The sequence below is a fragment of the Columba livia genome, chromosome 1 (genome assembly GCF_036013475.1).
Source record: "Columba livia isolate bColLiv1 breed racing homer chromosome 1, bColLiv1.pat.W.v2, whole genome shotgun sequence".
Lineage (NCBI taxonomy): Eukaryota > Metazoa > Chordata > Aves > Columbiformes > Columbidae > Columba > Columba livia.
In genome coordinates, this window is record NC_088602.1 from 134698256 (window position 1) to 134718545 (window position 20290).

A 20290-nucleotide genomic window follows, 5' to 3' on the forward strand; every position below is an offset into this window, starting at 1 on the left:
TAACACAAGCGCTTGAAATACACACATCTGCAAACCTCAAAATCTGCAGCTAACTTTCGATTACGCCTTCGAACCGATCTGTAAGGGGCTGTTATCGTAAAGGTCATGGGATAGGTACAAGGGCAAAACCAGCCTCTTAGACCTCCAAAGTCAAAAGGTAGGGCAAGTAGCGACACAGAGCACAAAAAAAGTAATAATAATAAAAAAAGAATGAATGAAAGCAAATGTTTCCCACCTCCAAGCACCTATGCTCCACCTGTCCCACACCTGACACTGCCTCAGTAGCTGGGGCAGAAAACTGTGGAGGAATCAGCGCTGAGGTGCAGCTGCAGACAGACACGAGCTCCCTGGGAACCACTGCTCTGTGGGCGCCCACTCTGCCGCGCACAGGGAGCCACAGAGCTACCGCCACATGGAAGGATGGATATGAAACAACAGATTCCTCCTGCTGCTCTGGTGGCTGTCACATTTCACACCATACCTCTCTCCTTTTCACAGGCACTCTGGCTGGATTAAATGGATTAAGAACCGGATGATAAATATGAATGGAGTTGCAAGTTGATGTGGAAAAAGGTTTTCGCTGTTTCTTTCTCTATGAATGAATCATGAACAGAAATTTCTTCAAGTGCATTAGAAATTAATTCCTAGAGACTCTCTTTTTTTTTCTCCTCAGGCTGAAAAACTGAGGAGCCAAATTTTGCAAGAGGAAAAATAAATTATCTGAGAATCTCTTGCTTCAAACCCTAACTTCTAAGTGCAATATTCATTGCGTGAATTATTCCCATAAAACAACATACCATTACAATCTATTTCAACTGAAAGGATCTACTTACAGCAGAAAACTTCAGATTTGATAGCATGTCTTTACTATATCAAGTTACTAGATCTCCTCAAGTCTCCCCAGTGTTGTGCTGCATGCTTTAGGTGGTCTAAATCAAAGATGAACTGATGCTGTATATACACACATTTATATACAGTTATTAAATTCAGATCTAATTTTAGATTTAAAGCACCTTTCTAATTCATATTTGTTTGGGTCTAACTGTACGTTCAGAATGACCACTCACTGTAAATACTTTTTGATGTAGAATTCGTCAATTTTCCTTACATGGATAATACATGTCAGTCCCTGGCTAGAAATAAAATTACCATGGACCTAAGCACAAACTTCTGAAAGTCCCTATCACGTACAAGGAAGCTCACATGGAATGAACAAAACATTGGGAACTTTTGGTCTGATTTTCGGGGTTGTCACATTGTTCCATATGTGAATCTGTTCAGCTGTTTGTCTGTCACTACCCCCACGTCTTTCCCCAATAAGTTTTGAACATGCTACCTACTGTCAGCCTAGCCTGTCAAAAGCCTTCAGGATTGTGAGATAGTGAAAATTAACAGTGGAAGTAGAGGAGACATTGCTGACTGCCAGATACAGCAAACACTTCTCTGTTTCAGGCTATGAAAGTCTTGCCATGGCTGGCGAGACAAAGGGCAACACACACAGGCAAGGCAAGCTTCAAACTTGATCCAACACTGACTGTCCTTTGAGTGGCAGAGAAAAACAGAGCCTAGGGAGGAGACCTAGAGGTATCTGTCGACATTACATGTGCCCAGGCACAAGAAAGGAAAATGCACATGAAGTATGGGAGAGCGATAAGATTCTTGAGGCACAGAGCATAGAGGCTTGCAGGTCTGGAGGCATTTGGGTAAGGGGAGCAGTTCCTGAAGATGAGAGGATACTGCAGGTTTTAGGGGAGGGAATGCAGGGGAGTGGACACAGATCCTTAGAAAACTGGATTTTGCTATTCCTTGGCTTATAATACTTGTTTCAAAGCTGAGGAAGGAAGAGGCTTCCCCCTTTTTAACACCTCTGACCTCCCTGGTCATAGCAGCTCCAGAATTCAGTGGCCATGAAGTCTTCCTAGGGTAGTTTAGTCCTGGCTGGGAATGAGCACTCATGGAAGTCTCACAAGAAATCCTCCTGTGAGATTTCCAATTGATACAGCAGACATGAAAAGCTTGAAACAATTCAGTAATAACTACAAATGGTTTTACCAATACAAATAAACTGGATTCACCTGTGGGATGGCCTCTTACCCCATCCTCAGAGGAGTGGTGGAGGAAGGTGGTTTCAGCAGCACAGACCACTCTCACGGTCAAACACCAACAGCTGGAAGAAGAAGAGTGCCAGTATGTAACCTGGCACTGGGAGCCTGAACTTCTATAGCTGGGCTTGCAGTGGAAAAAGTCCTGAGCCTGAGACTCCCTACCAAACCTGCTGGTAATTAGCACCTGCCTTCACCAACACAGCTGGAAACAGGGGCAGCTGTGAAGCCTGGAGTAAGGTCAGTTAACATATGGTATCCAGGCTGAATTACCAAGCCAGCTCTCTTCTGAGGTTTGCTCAAAACAGGTTTTGGCATTCATGTTATAACCAGGATCAAACCACGATATGGACTAAAGGCATTAGTGGTGAACATGGCCCTCACGCAGTACATGCTGATAAAGTGAAAATACTGGGCAGTAAATGTCTACAGAATTTCATCTTGATGAGGGATACTGCAGAGATGCCTCTCTTCCATATGCTGCCACACAGGAGGGAATTCAAAGCGCACAGAGCAAGTAAGCTATTTGAAGATTTGGAGTATGATGCATCGCACAGATCAACACCTCAGTGAAGAGGCCAGAAAAGGAAGAGTGACTCAGGATGTGGATTTGTAGCATATTAGACAGTCTGCAGTAAGTCCAGCCTGGACACTCAGCTACTCTCTCACATTCCTGCAAGAAAGGAGAGCTCACCAAGGCAATTCAAGCGTAGCAGCTAATGCCATAGGAGAGCAGTAAACCCTTATCCTCGCTTTCTTCCCAGTAACAAGTCTGTGTAGTTATATCCTTAATGTGCTTTAGATAGAATAAGCCACAATGCAATTAGGATGTCCATATGGAGAGTCAGTGCGGCATAGCGCTAGTACGCTGTAAATTCATATCCTCGCTTACTGAGAATTAATTATCTTGTAGACAAGCCATGTGTCAGTGAAATCCATTTATTACTTTATAGGATATGTGGTCTTCTAGGAAGGCTGGCCCAAAAGAAATGGGGGGCTGAAACTATGATTGGCAAAGCAAATATATTGATAGGAAATGCAGTTTCATGCCAAGTCAATTGATTTAAAACAATCTGGCTTGGTTTTGCCACCTCCCCCCCGGTACTCTAATTTGGGTCAAACAAAGCCAAACTGTAACGTTTAGGTTTGGTTTTCTATAGGAAAGAATAGACTTTAAAAACATGAATTGAAATTTTCATATGAAATTTTTTCAGTTATATTTCTTTTGTAGAAATTGCTTCTTCTGTCAAAATAATATTTCCATAGAAAATTTTCATTTGGTTTCACTTACAAAACTTACTTGTCCAAACCTGGATCTGCTATACATTCATAGAAGTCAACAAAGTTGAACCAGAATGAATAATCCTCTTATATTACATGCTTCGCAGGAGTGGCAGCCTTTTTTTTCCTCCTTGTAACCAAAATATCACTGGAAACAAATCTCTGTTGCATCTACATAATGAAAACTGTCTTAAGAATTCTTGTGATTTGAAAACTAGGTCAGTTAATTGTCCAAAAAAATAATAAAAAAGGAACAGGGAATAACTGTTGGAAACAAATCCATATTTCAAATTTCAGTGAGCCTGCTCTTGATGTAGCCAGGCTTCATTATAGTTAATAAACCTTTGAGATGGAGATTGGGTTGTATGTCTCCTGTCTTCGTTCTGTGTGATTTTAAAAAAACATATGCATGTATCAGGGCACTTCGTTTTTCCTCTGATGATTTATCATATCTGTGGGTTGGTTTTGTTTCTCACTATGAAATGCAAATTTAGCTTGCAGTGCTCCTGTTGTCTGTATAAAGGTTAAAAAGATATATAGATATACATTTAATGCTATTATTTTTAAAAAATTTTAAAGAACTGGCTTCCAGTGATAATTCTAGCACAATACAGATTTTTCAATGTCTATATTTTCTGATTTTAGTTGGTTGGGTTTTTTTTAATCACCTTTTTTGAAACTTCGCAGTTTGGATTATATAAGCCCAGCCCAGCTGCTGATAGACCAATTCACAGTGTATGACTGGTGTGAAGAAACTGCAGTTTACTGACATGAACATTCAAGTGCTGCTCTAAATTATCTTGAAGGGAAGACTACAAATACACTACCCCTAGAAATAGTAACATTCTCATACATATTCAGGGATGTGGGCACTGTTGATGACAAAAGGTTTACAATCCTCACGTGAGTAATCAGCTGAACTGTTGAAAGAACCTCAGGCTTTTAGTGTCTCAGCAAAAAATCGCGTTTGATGGGAAAGGTGGCTTTGTTACCCTTGGAGCCTCTCCCACTACTCAAGCTTCATCCATGCAAGTCACTAAAATGAAGCACCATCCCCAGAGTTTCTGTAGAGATATGATTGTGCACTACTTAACGTTCATCTCAGCTCTTAAGCAGGTGGATATTAAATACTCATGTGACTTCAACTAAGCTTCTAGGCCTAGCCTTCTTCTCTGATGGTGTTTCCCAAATGTCAACTCTTTGCTTCACTGAAGTGAAACCCAATTTGTAATAAAACGTGCAGCTCTCCCTGGTGTTCATTGTATTTTCTCATGCAAGAGATGGAACAGGTAGTAGTGCAGACATTTGTATCATCACTGCTAAGGTCTCACTGAGGTCAGAGGGACACACCATAATGTTCATGCTTGTTACAAAAAGTGGAAGTGAAATTCTAAGTGTTGAAAACCTAGACAAGAAAGAAGTTTCTATATATCATACAACCATCCTGTGAACCAACTTGGGTGCAGATTCTTTGTGTATCTGCTGGTCATATATGTTCAATTTGTTTCCATTCTTTTCCCTTTTCTTTTTTTCGGTTGGTTTTCATTGCTTCAGAATGGGTTTCACACCAGTCTTGCTCTTTGCCTTCTCAACAGATAAAGGCAAAAACTGCTTACCACTTTCTTTCTCTTACAAGATGTCTACTGGTGGCTAGCATTAATTACAAATCTGTTCTTTTAGATCTTTTTTTCCCCCTGACTCATTTTAACACTTACCAACTCCAAGTTCTGGTTCTCCCAAAAATCTTGAGTATGCAAAGTTTCCTTGCTCCTAAACCTCAATCGTTTGCTTTGCAACTTGTTATTAAAATAGTATACAACACAACATAAGCCAGGAGGGAAAGTATGTTTTCTGAGAGTGCCTTGACTTGCTATCTGGGTCTGTCCTTAAAAGTGCTGAACTTGAATACAAAATCTTGTCCTAGCTTGCTATTATGCCTATGACAGTCACTTTAGCTAGCATTTTAAAAACATGCAACTACTAGCATAACTAATATCAAAGAAACTCCAGCCCCAAACCTTATTTTCAGCAGCTCTTAAGGCCTTCAGTTAACAACTGCATGTTTGGCCCAGACCTAAGTGAAGGTCTCAGCCCACCTGCACCAGGAAGCAACTAGGACACCAGTGGGAGTGCATTTAGATACAATCAAACAAATGTCTCATCTGACAAGAAGCAGGTAGGATGGAAGATGACTTTAAAGCTACTTAGCAGTTGATCCCAGCAGCTCAAGCCACACTTGCCTGATGAGAGTTTAGAATCATAGAATAGTTTGGGCTGGAAGGGACCTTCAAAGCTCATCTAGTCCAACCCCCTGCAATGAGCAGGGACATCTCCAACTAGATCAAGTTGCTCAGAGCCCTGTCCATCCTGGCCTGGAATGTCTCCAGGGATGGGACATCTACCACCTCTCTGGGAAACCTGGGCCAGTGTCTCACCCCCCTCATTGTAAATAATTTCTTCCTCGTATCTAACCTGAATATCCCCTCTTCTAGTTTAAAACCGTCACCCCTTGTCTTATTGTAACACACCCTTCTAAAAAGTCTGTCCCTGTCTTTCTTATGGACCCTTTTTGAGTACTGAAAGACCACAATAAGGTCTCCCTGGAGCCTTCTCCTCTCCAGGCTGAACAACCCCAACTCTCTCAGCCTGTCCTCACAGGAGAGGTGTTCCAGCCCTCTGATCATCTTGGTGGCCTCCTCTGGACCGTCTCCAAAAGGTCCATGTCTTTCCTGTACTGAGGGCTCCAGAGCTGGATGCAGGACTCCAGGTGGGGTCTCACCAAAGCAGAGTAGAAGGGTAGAATCACCTTTCTCAACCTGCTGGCCAGGCTGCTTTTGATGCAGCCCAAGATATGATTGGCCTTCCAGGCTGCAAAAGCACATTGCTGGCTCATGTCAAATATTTTGTCCACCAGTACCCGCAAGTCCTTCTCAGCTTTAGGCTCTGCTGGTTGATCTTGCATTGGAGCAGAAGGTAGGAAGGGAAATGCTCATGCAGTCGGGCATACATCTTAGCTTGAGAGCACAAAGAGGCAGCCAAGTGCATTATATTGATCATGAGAATTTCCCTGTGATGCTGCGGGTGCTTTCCTGGGAAGGCCAGGTGACCTCCCTGTGGCTTTCCTAGCAGAAGGGTCCCCTGGGAGCTAATCAGAGTGGTCTGGGTGGTCAGAAAATTCAGGTTCTTGTTTGGACAGAAGCCTGGTCCTAACTAATGGTGTGAACATAGCCCAAGTTAGTTTTCAGCATTGTTCTGTTTGATGCAGGGCTTCAGTCCCTGACTTCTTCCTCTACTTGCCATATTACTTGAAATCAGGGCTTCCTGAGTGAAAATGTTGTGTACTAAGGCTGTTTTTCAGCTTGTGTGGCAAAGACATGCTGCAGAATGAAATCTGGATTCCACATGAACTGCAAAAAAAAGTCCTCATCTTTTAAAATGATCGTTTAGCCATTCTTAAAATTTAAGCTCAGATAAGACAAATAGACCCGTTTAATTTACATGGCAGCAGAAGTTTGCCTCCAGTGAAAACAACAGGTCAGCAGGAACACCTTAAATGGAGGGGAGTTTGCATGTCTGATGCAAAGAATCATGTTTGTTGCTTTTTCTCATGGCACTGTAAATATTTTTTCAGAGAATAAACTTGTGTATTCATTAGCACCACAGCCCCTTCCATACAAGGTGCTCCTTGGAAAAGCACCAAGCAAGCACGACTATTAATTCAGTTCAATGTGTGACTCTGATGGAGAACGTGAAGCATACCTAACCCAGCTAACTACACCCCTGATAAATGTCGTGAGAGCAGTGTGTCACCCGTGCCTTGCCTTTCTTTATTTCCATTATCCATCAGGACTGGCCATGAGGGAATGCCTGGGAACTGTGTAGTTCTGTGCAATAAGCCACAACGCTAATGAGGCATAACAAATTGAGGAAGTATCATGTATAATCCTGATCCCTCATTGACACTATTACCAGTATAGATTTCAATTCACCATTTGTTACATGCTTAATACAGACAAAGTGGGAGGGTGTAAAAGAATTACTCCTTCAGTCATTGCATTTTTTAAACAGTTGTCATCCTCCAAGACAAAACTCTCTGGTAATACCCTCTGTTTTTGCTACTGCTGTTTCTCAGCAGGATTTGCTGCTTGTTGTTGTAGGGGGTCAGCCAGACTTTGTCTTTCTCACAGTTTCAGTTTCCTACTGGGATTAAGGGTCTAGCATATTTCTGCAACAAATCAACTGAACCCAAGATAAACAAACCTACTGAACAACATGGCCCTGGTACATGCCTGCATTTTAAGAGACAGCTGCAAAATTTGTTTTTTGAAAGGTGTTGCAGGGGAAACCAAGGCAAAGGTAGGTATTTAGTGAGTTCTCATCAACATTGTGGCATATTTTGTAGCTTGTTGGGCATTTTTCTTCACATGTGTTTAGTGAAACACTCTGATTCTTCCCAGAAATGATATTTTGCATTACTTTGAAGAAACCCAGGGTGCCCTGCAGACAGTCAATAATGCTTCACTGCATGCTTATGACAGAAAATGGTAAAGATTTATCTACAGATTGGAAAACCCAGATATTCGGCCACACTGTTTTCACGCCTCTCTCGTCTTACCCTAGCAGCTCAGTGGTGGGTTCTTCAGGCCTACGGAGAGACTCCCCACAGGTTGCTCTTCCCTTATGACCTTGCTTGCAGGTCCTACTGACAGTGGACCTCAGGAAGGTACTCCATGACCAAAGGGGCAGTGACAAGAACCAGGTTTTCCTACAGGTGGTAAGCGGATGCTCAGCCTGCTTGCTGCAAAGGACCTGCCCTCCCTGGTCAGTGCATCCCTGGGTGGTCCTGACTCCTCCCCACCAAGTGGTTGTTGTCCCCCCAGGCTTTCCCAGCCCCTCACTTTTCCCACAGGTTCCAGTTTCCTCCTTTTTGAGGCTCTTATGCCTCTTACCACCCAGGCAGTGGGAACAAGGGACAGCTCACTCAAGCAAACGATACCCCTTGATCAGTCTCACCCTACTCTGGGGAACCCTGGATTCCAGTGGACCTAATTCTGCCTCACATATACTATATAATGACCAAACTCAAGTGCAGTGATGTACCTTACTCCCAAAGTGGTACTTCACTGACAGTAGAATAACCTTCAAACTAATGCCTCCAGTCAAAAGATTAATCTCTGATTTGGATTTCCATTAAAAGGCATTCACATCAACGCAACAGTGATATTCATCTGGATCAGAGTTTGATACCTATACATATTTTAAGTGACACATTTTAACTGCTGCTTAATCAATAAATAAAGAACTTTTCGAAGCTGAGTAGAAATTTTTTCATGGTACTGAATGCATTTTAAATGGGGAATATAGGGAGACTTTCACAGAGATATGACAAAATAGAAGACTGATAAGAGAAATAAGGTGTTTGAAAATGAAGTAGAAAGTTATTATTACTACTTGATTAGGATGATTTTTACTAGTCACCTCTGATTGCTCCTCAGAAATAGTGAGACCCCTATAATGATGGCCGCTATGCATGAGTATTATGATAGTCATAGTAAATGTGCTATGTTAGTGAAAGAGCACTTGAATCTCTTTATAAAACCAGACCTGATTAGGAATTGTACTCCAGATGTGCTTGTGTTAAACTGTGTATAACTTTCAGGCCATATACTCATTGTGCTGAGTGCTTGCAGCTCTGGGGTGAAGAGTTAGTTCCTGTTCCATTCAGTATTTTATTTTCTGGACAAATGCACTCGTTTGAGAGAAAAGGTATTAACTTTGGCTCAGATATGACTATTTCCATAGAAATGTACTGCATTTGAAAGGTCTTTGATTTAAGTTCTTGACATGCTTTCAAATGATCAAGTGTCACAAAAAGTGGTAACTTTTGATCTCATTAATGAGGTAACTGAATGATAGTTTAAATGTAGCATAGCATTTTCATGATTTAAATTTTTATCAGGCTGTTTTAAATTGAAAGGCTGATTAATTTTAATAGGATTTCTATCATAAATGGGAAAACTGTCCAAATTTTGTAACCAATACATTTTTCATTTGAAACACTCTATAAGTAAAAAGCTACTTCATCAGATGACTCAAGCCAATATACGACAGGTCTACACTGCCTCCTTCATAGGTCTCCCTTAAATTAATTTCCAAGTGTTTATGAACAGCCAGAGATGTCCAACATAAAATGGCAGCTTTTGGGTAAATTTGTACCACTTTATTAGTCATATTAGTTGTAAATTACAGCTAATTTGAAGTCCTGTTTGAAAAACTCTGCTACAAAAGCGGTCAGGCATTATTAAAAAATAAAATAAAATAAAATAAAATAAAATAAAATAAAATAAAATAAAATAAAATAAAATAAAATAAAATAAAATATCGGGCCCCTTGTAGACTGCTAGTACTGAATTTAACCAAAAATGTATACTGCTGCAGAGGCAGAAAAACAACTGCTCATTTGACCCAAATTCATGACTTGGCTGACAGCTTTGGACAGCTGACTGTATGATTATAATGAAACTGAAGAGTTTTAAAACCTGATTTCTCGCTTAAAAAAAGATGGGTTTCTAGCATCCTGACCGTGTAAGGGTATCCTCAGGTAAGTATAATTTGGACCCAAGAAGTCTGAAGGGTTGAAGTAAAAATGCAAATCTAGCTGCTGGATTTGTAGCAAAAATCATTCTTTCAAAGGCAATGAAATACTCCATATCACATTTTTTCCACTGGATTTTATTTACTTATTTGTGATTCTTGCTTCTTTTCTTGCTTCTCCTCTCCACTTCCCCTTTTCTTTATTCCAGTGTTTTATCCTGAAAAACAGATGAATATTCATTCTGTTTAGTATGTGAGTAAGTAATCATGTACCTACCTGAAATACAAGGACATTCTCTAAACAGAAAATAATGGTGTTTGTGTTATGTTGTGTCCTGCATTCAGCTAACAATTGAAAATTAATAATAAAACATGAAAGGAAGGTAATGGATAGCTAATATGTTTTGTTTTGTAAGATTATGAAGTTGATTAGCTTTTAAAATGATTTTTATTACTGACATCCTGTAGCAATAAATGATCAAATCTATTATACATAATTAACTATCATTTATTATTCTATCCACTGTTTGTAATTCAACAGATAATTTCCTATTCATTATATACTATTTTAGACATTCAGCAAGTTCTAAATCTGCATAGAAGTGTCAGCATGTAAACACAGTTACACCATGGAGATAAGCTAAGTAGACTGGAAAGAAAAAAACCCTAGTTTCTTCAATTTGTGGTTGAGTTTATGTTACACTCAAGATCAAGACATATAAATTCTATGCCTTAGTTTCCTCATCTGTGTTCTGGTAGTAACAAAGACTGCCTTTCTGAAGTGTTTTGATAGTCTTGGATGAAAGGCTCTAAGTACAAAGTATTATCTGTTATAGCTCTGGCTTTACTAAATCTTTGCTAGTTAATAATGCAGTGTGAGTTGCTGAAATTGAGAAAATTTGCTTGCAATTAACAAAGGATGTCTGCTTCAGCAGCCTTACCTCTCCTCATCTTTTTTGTCGTTGTAATGGTACCTAAGAATATACACCTTAGTTGCATTAGAGCAAGAGGCAAATTTTTGCCCTTTCTGAAAAAGCAACAGATTATACTTCAAAGTTAACTGAAGATGGCATATTTCTTTTTTTTCCTTTAAGTTTTTCTTTTTTAAATTTAGTTTGGGAAAATTGTGAGATTGAAGATAAATGCACAAGGTCTGTGGACATGAAATTAAAATGGGAGCAATACAAATAAAACCAGAGAAGCCAGAAGTTCTCCCCCATAAACTGGAGCTTCACTTTGATGTCCCGGCATTTTAGCTATTTTTTAAACATGGATTTCTACATCAAAGTCAAAGCAAAAGATAATCATAACGGTAAATAGTAAAGAGAAGACCAAATCACTAAAGCCTGCTCCATATACAGAGATATACTAGTTGAAAGCTAGTACAATGTCAGAAACAATTTCTAAGCAGTGCTGTGATGTACAGAATCACGGAAGGTAGGTTGGAATGGACCTCAGGAGGTCATCTGGTCCAACCTCCCTGCTCAAGCAGGGCCACTGAAACCCAGTTGTCCAGGACTGTGTCCGGGTGGCTTTTGAATATGTCTAAAGATGGAGACTCCATGACCTCTCCAGACAAACTGTTCCTGTGCTCAGTAATCCATACAGAGTTTCCAAACTCCAAAGAGTTTACTGATGTTCAGATGGAGCCTCCTGTGCATCTCAGAATTCACAGGTTTGTTAAACCGAAGCAGCTTCCAACTGAATGTTATCACCTCGTTGCTGGTTTTTCCTACTTCCATTTTATTTAAATGTGAAGATTCTCTGTGAGAACAGGTATCTAATTTCTTTGCAGTTACTAGCAACTTGAGTACTGATTTGTCTGTATAGTGGCCAAATAGATCACCCATTATTTAAACAGAAATAGTTTCCATACTGCAGCATTATTGAGGTAAAGCTTCCATAGTGATGGAGCTGTCGGCATTCAGTTACCTCTCAAACTGTACCCAGCTGAAACCTTTTTCCTGGTTTGCAAGGGAAAAGGGAGTCTTGCCTACCCATATATTTCCTGGTTTGCAAGGGAGTCTTGCCTACCCATATCTTTTTTCTTGGCTGGGAGAAGAACTATGAAATAATCTTTAGAAAGATTTTTGCAGTTTTGTAGATGGGTAGGGAGTTAAGCTGGCACAGAACCCTCAACAGCCACCTGCCATAAATGAGGCAAGAGCCAGGAGACTCAAGACATCTGGTTGTAGCCAGGCGAAAGAATTTTTTGGGTTATTTCTCTGTGCAAACCAACAAAAAACATCCTTCAAATACTCGGTAGATGTGGCTTCCCCCTTGGTCTGTCAACTCCCCATTGTGGTTTTCATGGTGCCCAGCACTCCAGTACATAGCACTTCAGAGAAAGAAACATAATGTTGCAGCCCAAATTTGCAATACCTGAGGGGAAAAAGTCTCATCTCCAGGCCATGAAGCAATTTTCTTCTACTCTGAAACATGAAGTGTGATTACCGTTGCCCTGCTTTAGTGCTGTAAATTTGGCAAGAATCCTAGAAAAGCGAGGCACCCTTTATCCTTTCTGGAGTCTTAAAAGCAGATTTACAGGGCACTGTGTGAAGAGTTAGATGCACAACTGGCATTAACTTTAATGAGAGATTTGGGTGTAACTTCAGTGTAGCAGGTAGAAAATGTTTCTCTAAGTGACTTGTCTCAACTTTTTACTTCAAGTATGTTTCTATGTTATTTGGCTAAGGAAAATACTATGAGTCAATCACAAATATTTGAAGGCAGCACAACACATAATTAAGGCTGGCAAAAAAGTGGTTTTGACCTTTTTTTAATCCATACTGGGACCACTTCACACCAGCACATCAAGGGAAAGGGGTTGAAAGTGGGTGCAGAGACCTTTGCAGTCTATGCTTACATTGTCAATTCTTCCACTGTTCTCATATTCTCAAAATAATGTGTATTAAAACACATTGAAATATTTCTCTTTATTTTCATCAGTACCTTCGTAACATGGGTTTTTAACCAGCTGGCCAGCTTCAGCTCAGACTTTCCTTTAAGTCTTGAAAAAAAAGAGGTTAGCACAAGAATGTGAATGATTTAAAAATGAGATGCTTTCATCTCTTGAAACATTTCAAATGTGCTGAAAAATAGATTGTGATACTAAAAAAATAGAGATTTCAAAATATTTTAAAGAAGTTCCTTTTCTTTATACTTGAATTATTCTGTAAAACTTTTTGAGACCTAGAACTCCTTAAGGTATTTGCTTTTAATTTATTGCTTATGTAATTTCAAGAGAAATCCTATTTTCACTTAAAATGTGTTGACTAAACATTTATTTATATTTTTTAACAGAAAGAACTAGAACAGGTAGCAACTAGCAAGAAGGCTGACTAAAAATATCTGCAGACATTTCAACCTGGTTTTCTTCTTATTTAAATACGAAATTTTCACCAAGAGCATGTCAAAGTGTCACATTCAACACCACTGGCCAGCTTCACCTGTATTTTAAAGAATAAACTCAATGATGCAATACCAAGATTTTGAACTTTCCCTCTCTTCTTTAATCCACATTTTCTGAGTTTTCCTGTTCTTGCATAAAGATTGCAGCACCAGTCATTCTTTTCACAGTACCACTTTTGTCTTGGAAGCTACATCTTTTAATTTTTTTTTTCCATAGACTATATCATAGAGGATCACACAATGTGCTGTCATAGAATGACCTGAGTTGGAAGGGACTCACAAGGATCATAGAGTCCAGCTCCTGTCCCTGCACAGGACAACCCCACAGTTCACACCATGTGTCTGAGGGCCTTGTCCAGTCTCTTCTTGAACACTGTCAGGCTTGGGGCTGTGACACCTCCCTGGGGAGCCTGTTCCAGTGCTCCACCACCCTCTGGGGAAAGAACCTTTTCCTAATGTCCAACCTAAACCTCCCCTGGCACATCTGCCTGCCATTCCCTTGGGTTCTGTCGTTGGTCACTAAAGAGAAGAGTTCAGTGCCTGCCCCTCTTCCCCTTGTGAGGAAGCTGTAGACCATGATGAAGTCTCCCCACAGTCTTCTCTTCTTCAGGCTGAATAAACAAAGTGACTTTAGCTGCTCCTCATACAGCTTCCTCTCCAAACCCTTCACTGACTTTGTAGCCCTATATATATATGTATACACATACCCTTATCTACCACTTTGGGGTGTTACCTGCCTTTTCCCAAAGCTTCAAAAGTGAAAAAAATTGGTGAAGAAGGCTCCTGAAAGAGGATGGTTAATAACTGGAGCAGATGGGAATTTGGATAATGAAGAGTTTTGATGGTTTAATTTCAGACTTTGATTTTGCTGTTGGAGCATTTTTGGCATGTTTTGATTTTGCTTTGTGTCCTCAAATGTGCAGGAGGAAGGGTGGCAGGGACAGGCTTCTGAGGTGCAATGAAACAAATGGTAGGCGCTTAAGAGATCAGAGACCAAATAACTTGAGTAAAGGACTGATGACATTTTGCCAGTTTGATTTTAATACCTGGCACATCTGTGGCATCACTAAACAGTGTATGATTTAGCTGAAACATCATAAAGATATTCAGTGTCATAAAAGTAACATTTTATTTAACCTTCTTGTAACAACTTTAAGAACAGTAATCTGTTAGAGTAGGCTGCATGTCTGGCACATGAGAGTGGATGAGAATGAGTAATCAAATCTTAAATATGTATTTGTAGCAATATTGCCTCAAAGTTTTTGCAAATATTGCTAAAAAGTGTGTGATGGGAAGAAATAAAAAGAGCTAGAGAAAATAAAATAAAATTTTATCATCCTTAACTGGGAGCTGAAAGAATAGTTTCCCAGCACATTAACAGGTTATCTATTTGGTGACAGATTTCCTCTCCTCCACTGCCGCAAGCAATGGGGATACATGATACATCTCCAGAGAGAAAAATATTTTGAGCTGGTTCCTGGACTCTTGTAAATGTTTTCCTTTGTGACTCCGATTACGGACCTGATTCCAGCGCCAGGCATGCTTCGTGCCTGAGAAAGCGCTCAGGTGCAGGCACGTGGCACATCCCGATGCTTTAGAAGCGCAGACGGTGGCGCAGGGGCTTGGGTGCTTCGCTGCCCGTTGTTCCCACCCCAGCTGCCTTGGAAAGGGAAGAGGCATCTCACAAGCCTTGCCAGGCCTGGCTGGGATACTTGCCTTGTCCCCCTCGCTCTGCTTTAGACCAGCTCATTTGGAGAGGTTCGTACTAATGCTATGGGGGCAAACACAAGCAAAACCAAAGCTCTAGCACCTGAAATCTAAGGAAAATACGATTCCACAATAAATAGCACATATAAAGTTCAAATCTTATTGTATTTTAATTTATTTTTTATTTATTTTTTCCTGTTTGTTTGAAGGTTTCTGTTTCAAGTGTATTCAAAATACTTATCTGCAAAGTAAGAAGGATAAAATGCTATCTATACCTTACTTCTGTAAGTACAGAAGCCCTGAGAAAATGAAGAATCTCAGGAGAGGACTTTTTATCCTGATGAAATCCACAGTGCTCTGTGGGATCTCTGTGTTACTGGCAGCTTTCCTAAATTTGCTCCTGGGCTCTGTATTGCCTGGATGTTTCTCAGTGCTGTTTACTGTAGTGAACTCAGACATCCCCTTCCCAGCATCATCCCTATACGTCTTCCAAACCAGGGTTTCTCCATGAATACTCAAGAAGAAACCTCGTGGTGCCTTACATAGGTACATACCAATACACCCTGACATGGGTATACCTTTCATGGGTGTGCTGGTTTGACTGAAAATTAGTTAATTTTCTTTGTGCAGTTAGAAACCTTTCTTGTTCGTAGCTAGCATGCTCATTATTTGAACTTAGTTTGTGAACAAGCAGGTAACATACCAGCACAGAGTTAATGTTTTTAATTGCTCTGGTCTGAGAGCCAAGAACACTCTGAGCGCTCTGCCCACAGGTTTGAGGCAGCAAGGACAGGGGGCAGGGAAGGGGCAGGGCTTGACTGACATCCAGACTGATCAATAAGAACATTCCATCCCATTAGCATCATGCTTTGTATATAAGGAGTCAGGGCCTTCTGGTTGGTTATGCCCTTCCAAGAAGGATGAGCTTTAGGACCAGGTGTGGCTTGCTGGGACTGGCTACCCAGTCGTGGACAGAGTTCATGAGGAATTGCCCAGAGTATCTTTTGTTTCTCTTTTATACATACATACATATATATATATATATATATATATATATTTACTAGTAGTGTATTAGTATTTTGTTATTTTATTAAACTGTATTTATCTCAACCCAAGTTTCTCCCTTCCCTTTTGATTCTCTCCCCTGTTGAGGGGGTGTGGGGAAGGGCTTGAGTGAGTGGCTGTCATGGTTGTATTGCTAGCTTGGGTTAAACCAGGACAATGGGCAAAACTCTCCATGTTAGACATGCACTGGTCAGCCAGTGCTCAGGTACACTGGCGGCTAGGGTGGGTGCTAATGTTGCATTCACCAGTTTTCACTCCTTCATATATTAGAGGAAGGAAACGCAAGCCAAAAAATAGAATATATGTGTATGAAGAAGCATTGTGCTTTCGTAGAACTCATGATGAGAACTGTGTGAGTTCTGAGGTATTTATTTCTGCTGTCTTAACCACAGTGCTCCTGTTCTTGTTTTTATTTATTTCCAAATAGGAAGAGACAAAGTCCTCAGTTTGTTACTGACAGACATGCCGGTCACATGGACCTTTAATTCCTGCAGCCACTGGGCACACTACACAGGGCGCTATGCAGTGAATGCCAAGTAGAAGTACACATAGAGCCATGTAAGAAATACCTCTATACGTTTTAAACATCTTTCTGTGCCATATCTTTGCTCATGTAGAGCAGAAACAAGCAGAGGCATCGTGCCTCCATCGGCCCAGTTCCATGCTATAATAATACCACTGTGCACACAACACACATTGCTGCTTAGAACAGCCTGCTCCCCCCCTGAAGCAGCCATCCATACCCATCTGTGCTCAAAATAATAATCTGTGTCATTCAGGAAAGGGTTGACAGTTCAGCAGAGAAGGTAACCATTAATTTACCTACCTCTCAGTTTCTCTCACAAGTATCACTTGTTAACCAGGTCATAGTACAGGCATCAACTGTGTTCCTTCTTTCTCTTGTGCTCACTTTTCCAAGCACATCTTGGTCTATCTTATCTTAAAGAAATACAAAATGATCACTTGAAATCCTGCCAGAGTCTGTTACTGTGCTGAACCCTGGCAGTCACATAACAGAGTATGTTGCTGTTAACTGTCCTCCTAACAAACCTGTTGGTCTCACCACATAATCCCACCTTCGGACTGACAATGTGTGCAAGGTGATGGACGGTGACCTGGATGTGTCAGGGGTGGGGTTTCTAGGAGAGACGGTGAAATGTCATTGCCATCATAGAAGGCATTGGTGAGGCTCCATCAGGAATACAGAACACGTCTTTCGGCCGTCAAAGTCTGCAAAGATGAACTAAAGTACATGCAAAGAAAGACTGCCAGGAAGATGAAGGAAATGAAGAGCACATCATATGAACAGAGACTAAGATCTTAATTCATTTTGCATTGCAAAATAATTCTTTGAGGGTGATGACTCCTTTTTGCCTACATCTGAGGATAAACACTAGGAGGGAGAAGAGCTCATTAGGTAAATGATAAAACTAGTAAAGTAAAAAGTTGCTATAGTCTGGCCTGAATAATTTTGGGCTGAAAATGAGAAAAGATTATTAAGTCTTAGAGCAGTGAGACTCTGAGTGCATTTTTGAAACAGTTCATGGAAAGTGATGGTCTGTTCTTCCAGAGAAACCAGTTCATTGAGCCTCGGGATCCTTAGCCTTTGTCCTTTTGCTATTTGCATGCTTTATAATAATGGTGGGAGAACCAAGATTTAAAAAAAAAAAAAAAGTAAATGTAAAAGCACTACATTTCTTATGTGTAAATATGCCTCAGTCTCCATTCTCAGATTCATAAAGCAAAAGCAAAATTACTTCATGATTTTGAAGGGAACAAGTAGCAACCAGATCACCTGTTTTTACCTTTTCCTCTAGTTACTTTTGTATGGTGGTCAATAATATGTGTTTGGCTAAAGCATGTTATCTGCTTGTTAGCTGGGATAAAGACAGGAGACCAGCTCTTGCACAATCTCACACTGATTGGCTCATGTAAGTTTGTTCTTCTCTTGTCTGGTCTTTTTTCAGCACTTTGAGTTAGGTTTCTAGAGGTCTAACAGTAACTCATTGAAGTGCTGTACAGATGTAACTCACCCTTCATGGTGATGATCAGATTTCTCAGAAATGTAAAAACAGACATAACCCGAAACATGATGTTTTGCATGTGCTTGAAATAAGAGCCACGTAGTTTGTTGCTGTACAAGGCTAGCCTAGGTGACTATCTTTGCCGAGGAGCTAATAAAGTCCAGTGATGAAGAAAATGTGTTTGTGGTTACAGCAAGGGCTGGTATTTTGGTGTCTTTGGTAGGTTCTGCATGGATTCAGTATGGTACCCTCTAGCATGCAAAGTGACTGACTAGGTATGTTCTCAATATCTGTAAAATGGATTTGTATTTATCAACCTTGCATTGTTTCAATACAAAGCCATTAAAACCTGGGAAGGAATTTGCAATACTGCAGTGCAATGGTGCCTCTATTTGTGCAAAGCATCTGACACGGTCCTGCATGACATCATTGTCTCTAGATTGGAGAGATGTGGATTTGACAGATGGACCACTCAGTGGATAAGGAATTGGCTGCATAGCTGCAATCACAGAGTTGCAGTCAACAGCTCGATGTCCAAGTGGAGGCCAGTGAGAAGTGGCATTCCTCATAGGTCAGTATTGAGGAATGTAGTATTAACATAGGTCAGTATTAAACTGTTTAACATCTCTGTTGGTGACTTGGACAGTGTGATCAACTGTACCCTCAGCAAGTTTGCTGATGACTCCAAGCTGCATGGTGCAGTTGACACACTGGAGGGAAGGGATGCCATCCAGAGGGACCCTGACGGGCTTGAGAGGTGGGGCCGTGCAAACCTCATGAAGTTCAACAAGGTCAAGTGCAAGGACCTGCACACAGGTCAAACCAATCCCAAGCACAAACATGAGCTGGGCAGAGAATGGATTGAGAGCAGTCCTGAGAAGGACTTCGGGGTATTGGTTGATAAAAAGCTCAACATGATCCAGCAACGTGCACTCACAGCCCAGAAAGCCAACTGCGTCCTGGGCTGCACCAAAAGAAGTGTGACCAGCAGATCAAGGGAGGTGATTCTGCCCCTCTACTCTGCTTTCATGAGACCCACCTGGAGCACTGTGTCCAGCTCAGGGCCCCCAGTGTAAGAAAGATGTGGACATGGAGTGCATCCAGAGGAGGGCCGCGAAGACGATCAGAGGACTGGAACACCTCTCCTATGAGGACAGGCTGAGAGACTTGGGGTTGTGCAGCCTGGAAAAGGCTCTAGGGAGACCTTATAGCAGCCTTCTAGTACCTAAAGGGGACCTACAAGAGAGGTGAAGGGGGACTTTTTACAAAGGCATATAGTGATAGGACAAGGGTTAATAGCTTTGAACTGAAAGAGGATAGATTTAGGTCAGATATATGGAAGGAGTTCTTCACCATGATGGTGGTGAGGCACTGAAACAGGCCACCTAGAGAAGCCGCGGATGCCTCATCCTTGGATGATGCCAGACTGGATGGGGCTTTGAGCAGCCTGGTCTAGTGGAAGGCGTTCCTGCCCATGGCAGGGGGCTGGAACTAGATGATCTTTAATGTCTTTTCCAACCCAAACCATTCTATGATTCTATGAATGTAATACTATGATTATACAAAAAGAGATACATGCACTTGTGATAACAGGGACGAAACCCTATGATGGGCTACTTTTTTGTATTAATCAGAAGAAATCCAAAAGAACAATAGTGAATCAAGTCACTTTTATAATTTACTATTAACTTACTAATTTAACTAAGACTAGAATTTGCCCCAGTGTCAACATCTAGAATATTAATAAATAATGACATAAATAGCAACCACAGAATTAAGCAATTAGTGAGTTCTTTTTACCACATGAAAGGCCCTGAATACAGGCCCTTTAACTCTTGCTAATGAGAAAATCAGACAGTTTCTCCCACAGGCAGTCTGTCAGCTTTCTTCCGGCATTTCATGAATTTTGGTCAGAGCGCCCATGATACACAGTAGGTGCGCAGGATGGCACATAGTCTCTTAAGTGCAGACGGATGCCTAGAGACAGACTGACACCGGTGTGCAGTCCAAAACGTTGCTTCATGGCTTATCAAACTTAGCTAAAAAGGGCAGTCTTGCACTGTGCTTAGAAATAGAATTATTTGGTCCTTTCTGTTATTTTATATG